This window comes from Limulus polyphemus, unplaced genomic scaffold (assembly GCF_000517525.1).
Source record: "Limulus polyphemus unplaced genomic scaffold, Limulus_polyphemus-2.1.2 Scaffold195, whole genome shotgun sequence".
Taxonomy (NCBI): domain Eukaryota; kingdom Metazoa; phylum Arthropoda; class Merostomata; order Xiphosura; family Limulidae; genus Limulus; species Limulus polyphemus.
In genome coordinates this window covers 644,482-659,670 of record NW_013665805.1, presented here as the reverse complement: position 1 = coordinate 659,670, position 15,189 = coordinate 644,482, and positions in this window count along the sequence as shown.

Here is a 15,189-nt window from a genome sequence, read left to right as displayed (position 1 = left end):
TTTAAGACGATGATAGCAAGTATACTTAATAGCATTGGAAAGCAAAGTAATATGGATCCACTTTGGGCACCAGGACTATCCATAAGAGACCTGTAAAACGTCACTCTCCAACCGTGGTAAGCAAAGTGCAACGTCTTGTAACAGGTGAGAATCCACGAGCACAAAGGCCAGTGGCAAAAGTTGTCCACGTTTCCCAGGAAAAGTACGCAACATAATCAAGAAGTTCTCCGCCTGGAAAATCAACACAAGTCACGTGTACACATATTGCTTCCATGAAATATCAGTGCAACCGTGATATACCTCAAGCAGTTGGAGAGTAACGCGGGCATTCATGGTATTTCATACCAAGACATATTAATCAAATTGAGGGACGCGACTCCTATGGATTTCTGTGCGATTGGGCTGTTGATATGACCTCTGGATTTGTTTGTTTGATTGAAATAATTGTTGAAATAGAGTTAGATTTGCTATTTTTACTTAAAGTTTTGTAAATATTCAGGTGTACAGTTGACACAACATTGTTTGTTTGTTTGAAGTTATGCACAAAGCTACACAAGGGCTATCTGTGCTCTGCCCACCACGGGTATCGAAACCCGGTTTCTAGCGTTGTAAGTCCGCAGACATACCGCTGTGCCACTGGGGGCGTGTCCACTGGAAACCGCCGTACTCGTACACTAGATAAACTATGGAAAGCAAGCGGGGAGGATTGGTGTGCTTTAGACATGACAGCTTTACGACAGATCTTTTGCAATAGAAACTATGTTCCACGACTATTGTCAAGATGTAAGGTCGTCAGGTAAAGCATGACTGTACATGGGGACATGAACCGTTATTGGGTGGTGAGGCTCCAAATCGTTTTAATATAACATTCTAAACTTCTGTATAGGTTTTTTTCTTACTTTTTCATAAATTCTGGTTTAGTATTGAAGGTATTTGAAACTGATAAAAGGATGAATCTTTTCTCTTGAAAAGATTATTTTGCTCTAGTTATCTTCATATGTTGTACAGATTAAGTCTGTTGCACAAAAACAAATGATAAAGACTGTTGTACTTTAGCCACAGGTGAAAAACTATCGTGGTAAAATGTTAAATCGATTACTGTGCAAGATATATTTAATGATTTGAATAATTCTGAGAAACATTTATATTGTACACAAACTTACTAGTTTTAAAGTAATTTTGATTTGTGCAATGATCTTTAAGATCTTTATGTCAAATATTCTGATCATTATAAAAAGAACAGATGATCTACAAATCTTAGCATCTTCTAACAGCAAACATTTCAAATGGAAACAGTCATTTAACTCTGTTATTCAAGACCTTTGAACAGAGTTGTTTAAACAACAAGTAAAAGCTTGGAATGGTCTATTCTTTCATTGGTGGTATGTCTGTGGGCCAGATTAGTTTCGGAAAATTCCACTCCTCATCAGTGACCCTGGACACGACCATCTAATGAAACATCGGACCAAACCAAGCCTTTATAGTAGTGAGGTATCGAAAATCGAAATGGTGTTTTTTAAGTGTTTTTAAAAACTTAAAACACCATATTCAACACCTTATTCTGATATTGGCCAGGCTCAAAATTAGTGTTAGAAAACATAAAGTATCATCCAAATTGGTTAAATCTCTTTTTATTACACAGGTTTGTTTGTAGTTAAGCGCAAAGCTACACAAGAGGCTATTTGTGTTCTGCACACCGCGGGTATCAAAACCAGGTTTCTAGCGTTGTAATTCCGTAGACATACCGCTGTGCCACTGGAGGCTATTACACGGTGACCTTTTTATTACACGGTCCTTTTTTGAAAGGACCTTGGTTTAGGGGCGAAAGACTAAGTGAACCATCTAGTAGCTGGTTCCCTCCGAAGTTTCCCTCAGGATAGCTGGTGCTCGAGGGTAAATCAGTCTCATCCGGTAAAGCGAATGATTAAAGGCCTTTGGGCCGAAACGACCTCAACCTATTCTCAAACTTTAAATGGGTGAAAAGTCTGGCTTGCTCGATTGAAGCCTGGACGTTTGGATGTGAGTGCCCGCCCAGTGGGCCATTTTTGGTAAGCAGAACTTGTATTCAAATAAAATATGGGCTATTTTAGACACATCTATCTATTCATAAAGAACTCATCAATGTGTAGTGATTATTTTCCCAGTCTCGGACATTAAAAAAGCGTTTAGCTGGAAAAAACTCAATTCCAGACTGTAAAAGGTATTCTTTATTAAACAATAGCATTTTTTTCTGTGATTCAATCAGCGAATAAGAGTGAATCTGTATTTCTTTGTGATTAGACAAATTTCAATGCTGTTGTTGACAGATATGATGATATATGATTACATTTATTAGAATGTCAGCAAACATCTATCTTTCAAAATCATGATTACTACTCTAAAAAAATTATAATAATTCTATTATTGATCTTTAATTTTTGGAAATCTTCTTAATTTTTATATTCAATAAGGGAAAAACAGGTGAGCCAGGTATATTCAACAACCTCTCTTCCAACTCTCCCAAATTCTCACTGGTAGTCCTAGTGCTGTGACAGGTTGGAAATTTTAAAAAAATTTCTCTTTTTTAACTAAAGCAAATTGTATCTTGCTTTAGATATATTCGGGAATATTCTGCACTAAGTTAACATCCTTGTGATCAGGTTGTAAGTAGCCATAATCTTGTTTTCATTTTCGCACCACGCTAAGGTTATCTACATCTTTCACAGTGGTAATTCAAAAAACCTTATACTCGTTTATCCAAGCATCTACAGCATTTCTTCTCTAGGATGTGAATCATCCCCATATGAAAGACTGTGTAGAAATTTTTACATTTAATAAGAGCTGGGAGTCAATCTGTCCTTAGGTTTACATAATGAGAATGACAACAATTGTGACTAAGGTATGATTGTGGAATACCACACTTGCACGTTGGTATAACTGGAGAGTGTGGTATAGAGGCAATAGTTTCTGTCTTGGTGAAGTGAAGACTGCTATCTCTTCTCGCCCCAGCAGTCAGATGGCTAAAGCATTGAAGATGAACTTCATAGCTGGTTACAAGAGTGTGAAAAATAGAGATTAAGATTTCGTTTGTACACTTCTATTTCAATATTTCCTTTGCTGTCTACGTTCAATTAATCATCAGCAATACCGTGTTCCTCAAATCGTTCATTTCTGGACTTTATACTTACCGGCTAATTCATGTTTAACCTGTTTTGGTGCTTAGATAAAAAATATGTTATTTCAAATTATTTTAACCATGTTTTTTGTTCAGTTTTACACTTTGGTAACTTTGAATACTGTTACTAGAAGAGCCATTTCCTCAAACTTTCCAAAGTTATGGTGGAAAGGAAGTAACAACAGTGGAGGTGAGGACGTGATGTGAAAGTGTGGCAAAGAATAGGTGAGGCCCTTTACTGTACCAAGGGTCTTTTCAATTATGGTAAAACGTACGTCCACATTCTTGATCAAACCTCAGAACTGAGAGGTTGAAAGGTGACTAGGAGAAACCCTGCCTACCACACCAACTCAACCTCTTCTGGTTACCTTCCGTATGCAGGAGCATAGAATGGAAAGAATAGGGCTTGATGGCATAACCAAGTACATCTTAAGACTAACTGGTATGATATCTATGTGACATTTATGAAAATATTTACTAGTCCATGTGTCATTAGGCACTGGTCACGGTCACCCGTGACCTAAAGAGGGATGAGGTGAATATCTCTATTAGAATTGGCAAGCAGCTTTCTTGTGTCAAGCTCCCCAGTGGCACAGCGGTATGTCTGCGGACTTACAACACTAGAAACCGGGTTTCGATACCCGTGGTGGGCAGAGCACAGATAGCCCATTGTGTAGCTTTGTGCGTAACTTCAAACAAACAAACAAACAATTTTGTGTCAACTGTACACCTGAATATCAAATTTACAAAACTTTAAATAAAAATAGCAAATCTAACTCTATTTCAACAATTATTTCACTCAAAAATGTTATGATTGATATTTTGCACTTCTGTATCTTTTAATTAGTGTAAATCACAAAGAAAATGTTTGAACTTTGAATTATGTGCAGCTCCAAAGGTTGTCGCTTGTTACCAATGCACTTATTGATTTTTCTTAGTTGTTTTCTGCCCATCTCAAATTATAGAGTTATATTCATCAGTGGCTTCCTTTTTCTGCCAGTTATTTTTGTTTCTACAACCCTATGTAGCCAGACGTTCATGATCTCATAGCAAGGAGGTTGAACAGTAATTAATAAACCTTAGCTTTGAAAACAGATATAATCAACACTCAAAACCGAATGAATAGCGACTATTATTATTTATCTATGTCATGGTAAAGCAAGTATAGTGGTATAAGCATTACTTTGTCGTTTCTGGAAAAGTAATTAATGGAAGTTCCCATGGGGAAGAACAAAGGATTCTAATATGAAGTTTACAAAACTTAAGAGGCCCAGCATGGCCAGGTGGTTAAGGCACTCTGCTCGCAATCTGCGGGTCGCGGGTTCGAATCCAAGTCACATCAAACATGCCCGCCCTTTCAGCCGTGGGGACGTTATAATGTGACTATCAATCCCACTATTCGTTGGTAAAAGAGTAACCCAAGAAATGGCGGTGGGTGGTGATGACTAGCTGCCTTCCCACTGCTAAATTAGGGACGGCTAGCGCAGATAGCCCTCGTGTAGCTTTGCGCGAAATTCAAAAACAAACAAACAAAAACAAAACTTAAGAACAAGCCACAAAACTGGGAATTTTTTATAGTTATTTTTGACGTTATTTTTCTTGATGATAATTTTTTTATGTTATGTTTGTTTGTTTTTAATTATGCACAAAGCTACACAAGGGCTATCTGTGCTCTGCCCACCACGGGTATCGAAACCCGGTTTCTAGCGTTGTAAGTCCGCAGACATACCGCTGTGCCACTGGGGGGCTTTATGTTATGTGTGTTTGAAAGCTACAGGAATATTCTTCTATAAAGAACATCAGGTAAAGATATTTAGGGTTAGAGAATACTGTAAGCGAGGAATTCTGTGAAGACAAGCTTTTCAGATGACGCAAAACGTTTTTATTTTGTGTATCTGTAAAATTTTGTTATTCAAAGAACACATAAAAAAGTACAAGAACTTATTATTATTGAAAACAAACGATAGTTATTAGAGAAAAATTGCATGTCGTCAAAAGTATAGTAGGAAAAATATTACTTATATCAGTGTAGGTCCAGAATTACAAGTGCAAGCTGTATTTCTACAGTTCAATGTTTTACCATTCATTGATGTTTTATGTTATTTTTACATCTACGTAATTGCTTCTGTGGGTAAAAAGGTACATAACAAATATAAATAATTTATAATTATCAAAGAAGTTAGAACTTAATAGATATATATAAAATATGAACAATAATAATATATCCACTTTTTATATTTTGATCATATTTCCAATAGTTGCTTGCATTGTATGTAAGAGATTGTATGAATAAACGAGAGAATTAGTAAGCTGTTGCTAGAATAAACATAGACACAAAATATTACTGTTTTATTGGCAAAAACATCACTGTTGAATGCATTCACAATGTTTTATACGCATATAAAAACAAACTAGAAACTCTACAACGTAGGAAAGCGTGTTTTTTGTTTTGTTTTTTTTTCTAAACCGGCGTCTCAATTCAAAACTTCTGACAATTTACAACTTAATATACAAATAATGCTCCCAATAATATACTTTGTTTCAGCCACGAGGTAGATATTATGTAGAGAGTGTGTACCAAATTGTATGTAGTTTGGTTTAGGATATATTTAAGTGTGAGAACAAAACGAGGAGGTGATATCAGTGATAGCCTGGAAAGAGATACATTAGACACAGTCCACAAGGAAGAGCCATAATACCACTAGATAGGCAATCAGCATCTCTACAGACACTTTGGATAGTCAGGAGTCTTCCAGCAAGAGAAGTGACAATGCTCTGAGACTACATCCAATGACTCAGTATAACAGCATTCAACTGTTGATCTCTTATTTGGATTTATGGAGGAAGAAGAATTCATTCATTAAAAACTGATGGTGTCTCAGCTGCATAGTACCAACAGGTATATGCCTCCTACACTATGTTTTCAGAATGATAACGATGTGATGTAGGTTATCTTGTCAAATGTTAAAGGTATGATGAAAGAAGATCTAGAACATTTCCTGCTTCAAGCACATCGTTTCTATCAATGGTTAAAACTAGGGACAGATTGTATAATGCTTGATGCTGAGTTTGGATGGTTCACTGCCAAATGTACTAGAGCATTGAGACACAATCTGCAGCGAATTGCACTACAAACTGAGCCCTGTGAAGAAATTATCAAAAAACAGTTCTTAATGCAAGGCACCGAAACATAGCCTCCAGATGGTTTGAAGAGATTGCATGGGAAAGCTTTCCCTACAACAAGTTTACAAAGAATCTGCTGAGAAAAACAACATGTTACACCATGTGGGTCTCAAAAAAATGTTAACTCTGATCAGGCTGTTTTTTATGGCAACATGATTCAATGTGGTCACATCGAACCCGATTCTGGAGCTGAACAAAAAATGACCAGCATAACTATTGTGGTTGGCGTATCTCTTATGTACCTCAAGTGTCAGCAACAACCACCAAGACTCGACAAAAATTAACCAACAGCTTCATTCTGTGGCTCCTTTATGGAAGAATGGGTCTTCCTAAGCTCAGTTGCAGCAGGAGATGTCATGGAAACGATGCCTAGATACATGAAGGACGAAGTCCCTTTATTAAATGTGACTTATCACGTTGATGGATTTGTGATTGTTTATATCCACTTATTTAAAAGGAAATGTAGATGGAAATTCCATTCTAGCCATTGATGCAGAAGAACCACAGTAAATAGCGATTACAGCATCTCCAAATAGTTTAGAATAGTGAGCCTGAGTTGGGTATGGTCATCAGTCAACTGGCTCAGATAACCATGGGCTTGATGTCGATGGTATGTGCTGGTCATGACATATATCTGAGGTTGAGTTTCTAATAAGCACTAGATCAATAAAAACCATCAACATGCTTGTCAACAGATGAGTAGAGGACCATACATTAAAAGAGAGAGTATGATAAAACAGTGAAGGAACAACACTTTAAATGTGGACGCTGGATTTGGCTGTACTATTCACTAGCAGTGTGTCAAGATCTCAGTTCGGGTTGAATTTGACTTTACGTCATCCTTTATTAACAGGCTGATACTGTCAACTACCCGTTTCATCAATCATATTGTAAATTAAATGTGCACGAAACACATGGATAAACTGAAGGTATATGTGCAGATAGACATTTGATAGCCTGGTTTGACCAGGAATAAGAGATGGAAGAGAGTAAAGACCACTTGCACCTTGATGTTGAGGAAGCTGAAATAATTAGTAGTACCTAGGTATCAGTGTATTATTGTTTGTTTGTTGTTAAGCATAAAGCTAAGTATGAAATATTTGTGCTATGCCAACTACGGGTGCCAAAGCCAGATTTTCAGTATTATAAGCCTTCTGGCTTACCACTGAGCCACCAGGGACAGCAATGTATGATGAGGAAAACTGCTTTTGGAGCAATTCACCAGCTGGGAATTTCAACGTTGATGCTGACATTGACCTTTAAGTTGATAGGGCTGAATTTAATTGCACTGAAAATGTCAGTAGATGTTCGGCAGTTAATATAGCTGTATGTTCAGATGCTATTTTCCGAGTCATGAAGGGGGAATTTCTAAGTAGAAAACCTATAATATATTTTGGATTAGAAACTTAGTTACATCAGTTAAGATAGCTTTATGACCACAGGACTTTGAAAAACCAAAATCTTCATACCTCTTGTACCAAGCAACATGACGAAGTTTGATAGAGATTTTATGAAAAATCATTGAACTCCCCCATTTCGAGACATCTTAGGCAGCTGATATTATTGAAAGTAATAATTAAAACATTACACATTGGTGTGGCTATCAATAATTGTTAGGAATTATAACTATCCCCATAAATTGAGAGGACATTGTGAACTGTGCTTTCCGAATAATATTTTACGCGAGAAGCTGCTTCAATATGTTCTGTACATCGATATGGTTGAAATTTACTTCATGACACCATGAAAATGCTAATATTCGGGTACATATGTCCTGTATACTTCCTTCAGTATACAGTGAGAGAAACTTTGTTCTGGAACAGTCCAATGAGTAATCTAAATCACAGCAGAGAAATGTTTGTTCCACTACATTATGCCTTTGTTTATTTATATTGTGATGCTAGCTATAGTACAGCACTTAGTGATAATAACATGTCTACATAGTTGTTGCTCTAAGTATCGATCTGTATTCCTAGTGATATATACTAAGATCCACAGAGTGAGAAGTTATTCTGGCTAACAAGAACCCTATTGTATTTTTTATTTTACAAGATATTATCTATTGAAATCAATTTTCAATAACCTAGATGGCGACACTGCAATAGATAATTTAGCTAACTGTGTGAAAACTGGTGAGAAGCAGCCTAAGTAAATTTGCTATGGGCAAACCCCTAGTGATACAACGGTAAGTCTGTAGACCTATAACGCTAAGATCCAGGTTTCGATACCCGTGGTGGGCACAGCATAGGTAGTCCGTTGTATAGCTTTGTGTTTAACTCCAAACAAACAAGCAAAACCATGGGCAATGATATAGTCGTTGTGGATGTGCTCTAAGTTGTAGTCATATTCCATAAAAAAATATATGATGCAGTTTTGAGTGATTATAATATTTTCACCTATATGGAATTGCTGAATAATTTACACAACACTTAAGGAAATAATATTATACACCTTACTTTGAGTCCGAAGTGTAAAATATAATCAAGTCTTCATAAACTGGCATATTCGTAAACTTCTGACTTTAATGGAATGACCATCAAAATACCCATGTATCTTGTATTCACATATGCATTGTAATACATTTACAAATGTATGAATAGAGTGCAAAACTTTCAGGCAATAAATTAAAAAACAGCGTATTGAAATATTTAAAGATGAAACTTGTTATGACACATTACTCTTTGAAGAAAATATGAGTTTCTGAGTGGTTTGAACATTAATTATTGTAAGCTAGCATTATATTTTTACTAAGTAAAGCTACTGGTATAGTTAATGTACTACTGAAATTAATAAAAACTCAATACCTTCACTTTTCTGAAATTCAAATATTAGTAAGCTTTTATGAAATTGCTTTTGGAAGCTTATAGGAGACTAAAGGAATAAACAATGTACCTAAGGTCTCGTTTAATACTGAAGTGGTAAGTTCGTTCACTTTTTCAAATCCTTAAAATTATTATTAAATAACAAACATCCACTAAGATTTTAAAAATTTCTATAAAAGTGACAGTCGCAACGTTGGAATCTGCAGCTTAAGGTACACAATTAAGCTTTTCATGGTATCTCTTAGTTGGATAAGAAAGTTAGATCGGAATATCAACCTTATAATGAATGCTCCCTCTTAAGGATATGGACGTACAATTCAGTGTTTGAAAAGCCATTAACAAGGTTTCAGTTACCAAAAGAGATACCATACTAGCAGCCTTACACACAGACACACGTAAACTTTCTCCATTGGAAGTGCATCTTTACCATGGTAACCAAACAATGGCAGAAGATCCGTAAGAGCAATGCTGACTTACTAGAATTTCGGTCTCCAAGTGATAGACCAGCAGGGGGCCTGGTAGTCAAAAAGATATTACTTTGTTATGAATCGTGAATTGAACCAACGTGTTCACAGATAGTAGGGAGACATTTCTTTCACTATAAGTTATGTATGCGTAACTACATAAAAATGGCACTCTGTTTAATTACTCGACACCTTGTTCTAGTCTTTGTAAGAAAAAGATCCATTCGTTGACAACCATGTTATGCCATTTAACCCTATGTTATTCACTGAATTTCTGAACAATCAGGAAAGTTTTTAGTTCAAGCATATATCAGGTCTTTAAGTAACTTATTTTTATTGGGTCGAGCCTAAAAGTGACCTAGAAGCACATATATATGCAAATCATTCATACGAGCTGAATGAAGATGAATTAGCATCCTTTTTTAGAACAATCTAAAAACTTCAGCATTGCAACCAATGACCACACACATTGCAATTAACGAAGATGGATTTGCCAAACTGCCAACTGTCACTGTGACCCTAACATCAAAGCAGCAAGGGACACAGCAGTGACATCAATCAAATGTTGAAAGTAGCCTTAGTAATTGTGAAGATAACTGGCCATACAGCCAGTTAGCCCACTATAGTTCTGGTGATTGCCCCAATCTCCCTACCTACCTCAAAGGATTTTGAGGAAATCATCCGACTCAAATGAATCTCCCAGGCCAAATCAACTAGATGGACAGATTCCAAAGCCCAAGTCCAATGGGAATAAGATTGCTGACACAAGGACCCAGATTCTAGCATCAGCATAGCTAAAGAAATGAATATTCTAAAATTCAACTCATGAAGATGAAATGGAGTCTCTGTCAAGCCAAAGACTTCTGTAAAAAATATACTGCAGATCCTAGAAAAACAAATATATTCAGAAACCGTCAAAGTATTGCTGTCCAATTTGCAGGAATAGCATCCTTTTTATAAATGTGTATACCTGATGTTCCCATGTTAATGTTTACTACAAGTTTAATCATAAACATGCAAGATGTAGACACAATTTAGAGAACAACTTAGAATTCTTGCATGTAAATAAAGGCACGAGTAAATATAGCATGAAATAACAAACACTAAAAACATGTTCGTGTTAAATTATAGCTATCTAATTTTGAAGTTCAAAGAAATCGACGTTTTGTTTTTGTAGTTGGATAAATAAAACCTGTTTTGGCATTTGCTTATTTTACTTAAATTAGTAAAATGCAACTGAAGTAAAACTTTTATTGAATCAAACACATTTTTATGGTTAAAATCTCGTATATAACTTTTAAATAAAAAGTGCAATTTTCTTTCTCTTGGTACGACTTTATAAAATGATGTATTTTTTGTTAGCCATCTGTGAATAAAACTCACAATAATTACACAAAGCTAATTTTTCTCCTTCAAGGTATATACTTTTATCACTTGAGAGCTGGAGAATAATTTACATATTTTAATACAACTTACATTTTTATATTTGATTTAATATATATATATATATAAAACGTTTAAATGGTATTTAAGTTCATGACATGCAAAATGTTAAAAGGTGAAGTGAAAAAGAGCACGTTTAATTTGTGAGAGTTAAATCTAATTATAACACAATCCTTAATTATTCTATATAATGCGCGAGTGTGAAGTGGTTTTTTCTGACGCATCTAAACTTTCCAGTAATATTTACTAAGAAAAACCTTTGTCTGCGATATTGAAATTTCCATTATAAGATACAACTAATTGTTTCAACGCAACGAGTAATTATAAAAATATATGACTCAAGTACCAAAAGTTTAAGTGTATAAAATGCAAGAGTATGTGCTAAAAGAAGCATCGAGTTTCCATAAGTTTCATTGTCATAATAATCATAATGAAATTACTCAATGTTTTCTTGAGTGTTATAATGATCATAATGAAACTGCTCAATGTTTTATTCAGTGTTATAATGATCATAATGAAACTACTCAATGTTTATTCTTCAGTGTTATAATGTATTCAATATTTTCTAAGCTCAAAGGGTGTTTTGACATCAAAACTACGTTACACGTTGTGACATCTATTTGCCATGACATCCGATGCTGTACAGACTTGAGGTTATAGCTTCATCCTGATATGTTGGGTCACAGTTTTAATTTTTAACTTTATTATAGTTTCAACTAAGAATGGTTAGGGATATTCAAGATAAAATGAGAATGATCTTGGTATGCATACAAGTACTGATTTTTTTCAAAACACAGTAGCAGTATGATGTTTAATAACACGTTTTGTTCTACATAAATATACCCAACTCCGAGTTGCGCTGATCCTGTCTAAGCGACTTTCACATGCATTTATAACTTATGGTCAACTTTTTACTTGCTTGTTAAAATCTGTGATCATCAGAGCTGGACTAGACTGATTGCTGACATGGTGATCATACTAAGATATGGATCATAATTGCAACTTTTATACTTTATGTTGGATGAGACAAGAAATACAGATGGAAAGGCATCCTGGAAGTCAGGTGGAGCTTCTTATTTGGCAAGTACAGTTCAGCCATAGCTAGTTTTTCTTACTTCAAACATTTCTTCGTAGCTATCAGTTTTGTTGTCGCCTTCGAGCAGCTATCTTTTACACTTAAAATAAACAAAAAAATTAACAAACCGTGGATATAGGCAAGTGTTTACAGTTGCCCACCATAAATGTTTTTTCTACTACTATTCATCATTAACACGTCGTTTCTCAGTGAACCATTTGTCTCCAGATTTTCTTTCAAGTTGAATCAGACTTGTTTCACACACACTGCATGTATATTTTTCGAATCTCTAGTTTTGCGATATTAATAACTACGCTGCATTGCAGTTCATCTGAAGCTACTAGAGAAGACTTTTGTTTTCAAACTGCATGAAACTTACAAGAAAAAAAAAACGCTTCAAGAACGAGGTTTAACTTTTTAAATGAATGTGAAAAAATAAGGAAATACTTAACAACCATCTCTCTCTTTCTTCCTCCTTTTTCACCATATCACTTCCTTCGTTGCTCTTTACCGTTTTATTCTTGGACATTAAATACTTTCCTTAACAGTTTAAAGCATATCTTTTTTAAGCTTTCTTCTTTGTTGTCTATCATTAAAATCTGCCTCTTTCAGCTCACGAACAGCGTTCTGTCTTAATCTTCTTCATCTTTTCTTTTTCCTCCATCACTTGCTATTTCTCTCTATCACTTCATCACTCAGTGAATTCGATTTTTTCTTGTGCGTATCGATCACACCGTCTCTAAAGGTATACTTACTTTGTATTGATTTCTTACACGTTATATTTCTCACCATTTCTTTTTTTACGAATATTTCATGTATATATATTTTCTTATTTTTCAAATGTTTTTATAAGTTCAGCCACTCACTCATCAGTGACCTTTAGTTTTTATTCACCACTTCTGTTTCCATTTTGAGAAATTGTATCCTCACTTTCCTCTCACCTTTTTATCCTGCATAACACTTTCCACTATACCTACTTCATTTACTATGAAAGTTACTCTTAGTCATTAATAGTTAAACGTTTTATATATGAATGTTATATTTATATTTTACTCCTTGCATTTTATAATGAGAATATTCTCATAATTTACTCTTTTAATTATGTCATTTGTTACTAGAAAAAAATAAGCGAAACGATTCCATTAAAAACATTTCTAGGTGAAAATTTCTATTGGTAAGCTTTTATTTATTTATTTATTTTTGTGTAGAAAGAACAAGTTCCGACTTTCAAAGTTGATTGAGTTCAGTTTTCTTTCACATTTTCCGATTATCTCGGTCCAGCAATTGTACGAAGGAGATAATGTTCTTTTTATGTAAGCTGACATTTGCTAGTGCTTTTAAGTCTGTATAAAAAAAACTGTTCTCTTCCAGCTTCAATGTTGCGTGAAATTCATAGCTGAATTTGCTACTCGATCCATTAAAAAAAATCTCAAAGTTCCAATCTTAGTGAAATCATAACTGTCAAAACAAGTTAGTTGTTAGCCACTCATAGCAAGAATGACTCTAGCCATTTAAAGAATAAAAAGAAGGTTCATTTGACGTAAACGTCACATTGTTTACTCTATCCACTGTGATCAATCACGAATAAGTAAGAAACACAAAAATGTATTCTTGATCAGTTTTACACGTGAAAAAAATCAATTGTGTATGTAAAACTAAAGTTTAATTCTATTCACAGGATAAAAAAAAAATTCCAACAAGTCATATCTTAGGTGTCGCTTCTTCATAGTTTAAATAAGCAGTCTAGCAACACAAGCCTAATTCAGATCTACCTATACCAGTGTTTGGTTTGTTTTGAATTTTGCTCACAGCTACACGAGGGCCATCTGCGCTAGCCGTCCCTAATTTAGCAGCGAAAGACTAGAAGGAAGGTACCTTAGTTATCACCGCCAACTCTTGGGCTACTCTTTTACCAACGAATAGTGGGATTGACCGTCACATTATAACGCCCCCACGGCTGAAAGGGCGAGCACGTTTGGTGTGACGTGGATTCGAACCCGCGATCCACAGATTGCGAGTCGAACGCCCTAACCACCTGGCCATGCCGGGCCACCAGTGTTTGAAGTTATGTAACTTGACGTTTTAATTACTTCAAAAAATCTCGTGAAAAGTTAAAATACATGCTGAAAACGAAATGGATTCTCACATTAAATGAATGGATTCATTCATACACTGTAGCTTAAGAGATGAAGCTCGCTGAGAAAATTTAAATATTAAGAAACATTTTGCCCACACTTAAAGTGCGAGTAAAAAATGCTTTCTTAAATTTCCCAATGTCAATTTTTTTGTATACTCGTATTAATATTGTGTCTATGAAGAGTCAGTTTCCTATATTCGCAAAAACCTACACGTGGGCTATCTGCGCTAGCCATCTTAGTTTTGAGCTGATGGACGAAGATGAAGACAGCTAATCAACGGCACACACTGCAAATTCTTGAGCTGCTCTTATCGAATAGTAGGATTTGACAGCCACTCTTACAACCCACTCATGGCTCCAGAGTGCGGAGTGCGTTTTTTGTTGTTTTTCTGCGGCTAACTACTCAACCACATCCGGTCCCCTTTGGAAAAAGGGAAGTTACATATATCTACTACTATCAATACAATTTGGTTCTTCAGACATAAAACTTTTTAAATCTTCTCGATATCCTTCCGTAGATATAGCTTTTGATAAAGCGTCTATAAACCAAAAAAACATGCCGCAAATATAAACAATATATTTTTTACACGTTAAGTTTAAACAAAGGTTATTTTAAGCAACGTAGCATCAACACCGATTCTAGTTTCATCAGCGAGTCCATTTAAGCCTGCACAATAACAGATTAATTATATACACGCACTTCATTTTGTGCACTTACTTTAAAACTTGTAGAAAACTTAACAATCTGCGTTGACCTTAAAATATTTTCTTGTTTTTATGGTCATAGCAGGTTTATAAGTCATATTTGCAGTCAGTTTTGATAAAGTAGGTTGAATCGAGCTATATACACACACACACACACACACACATATATATATATATATATATATATATTGGTGTACTTTGGTGAC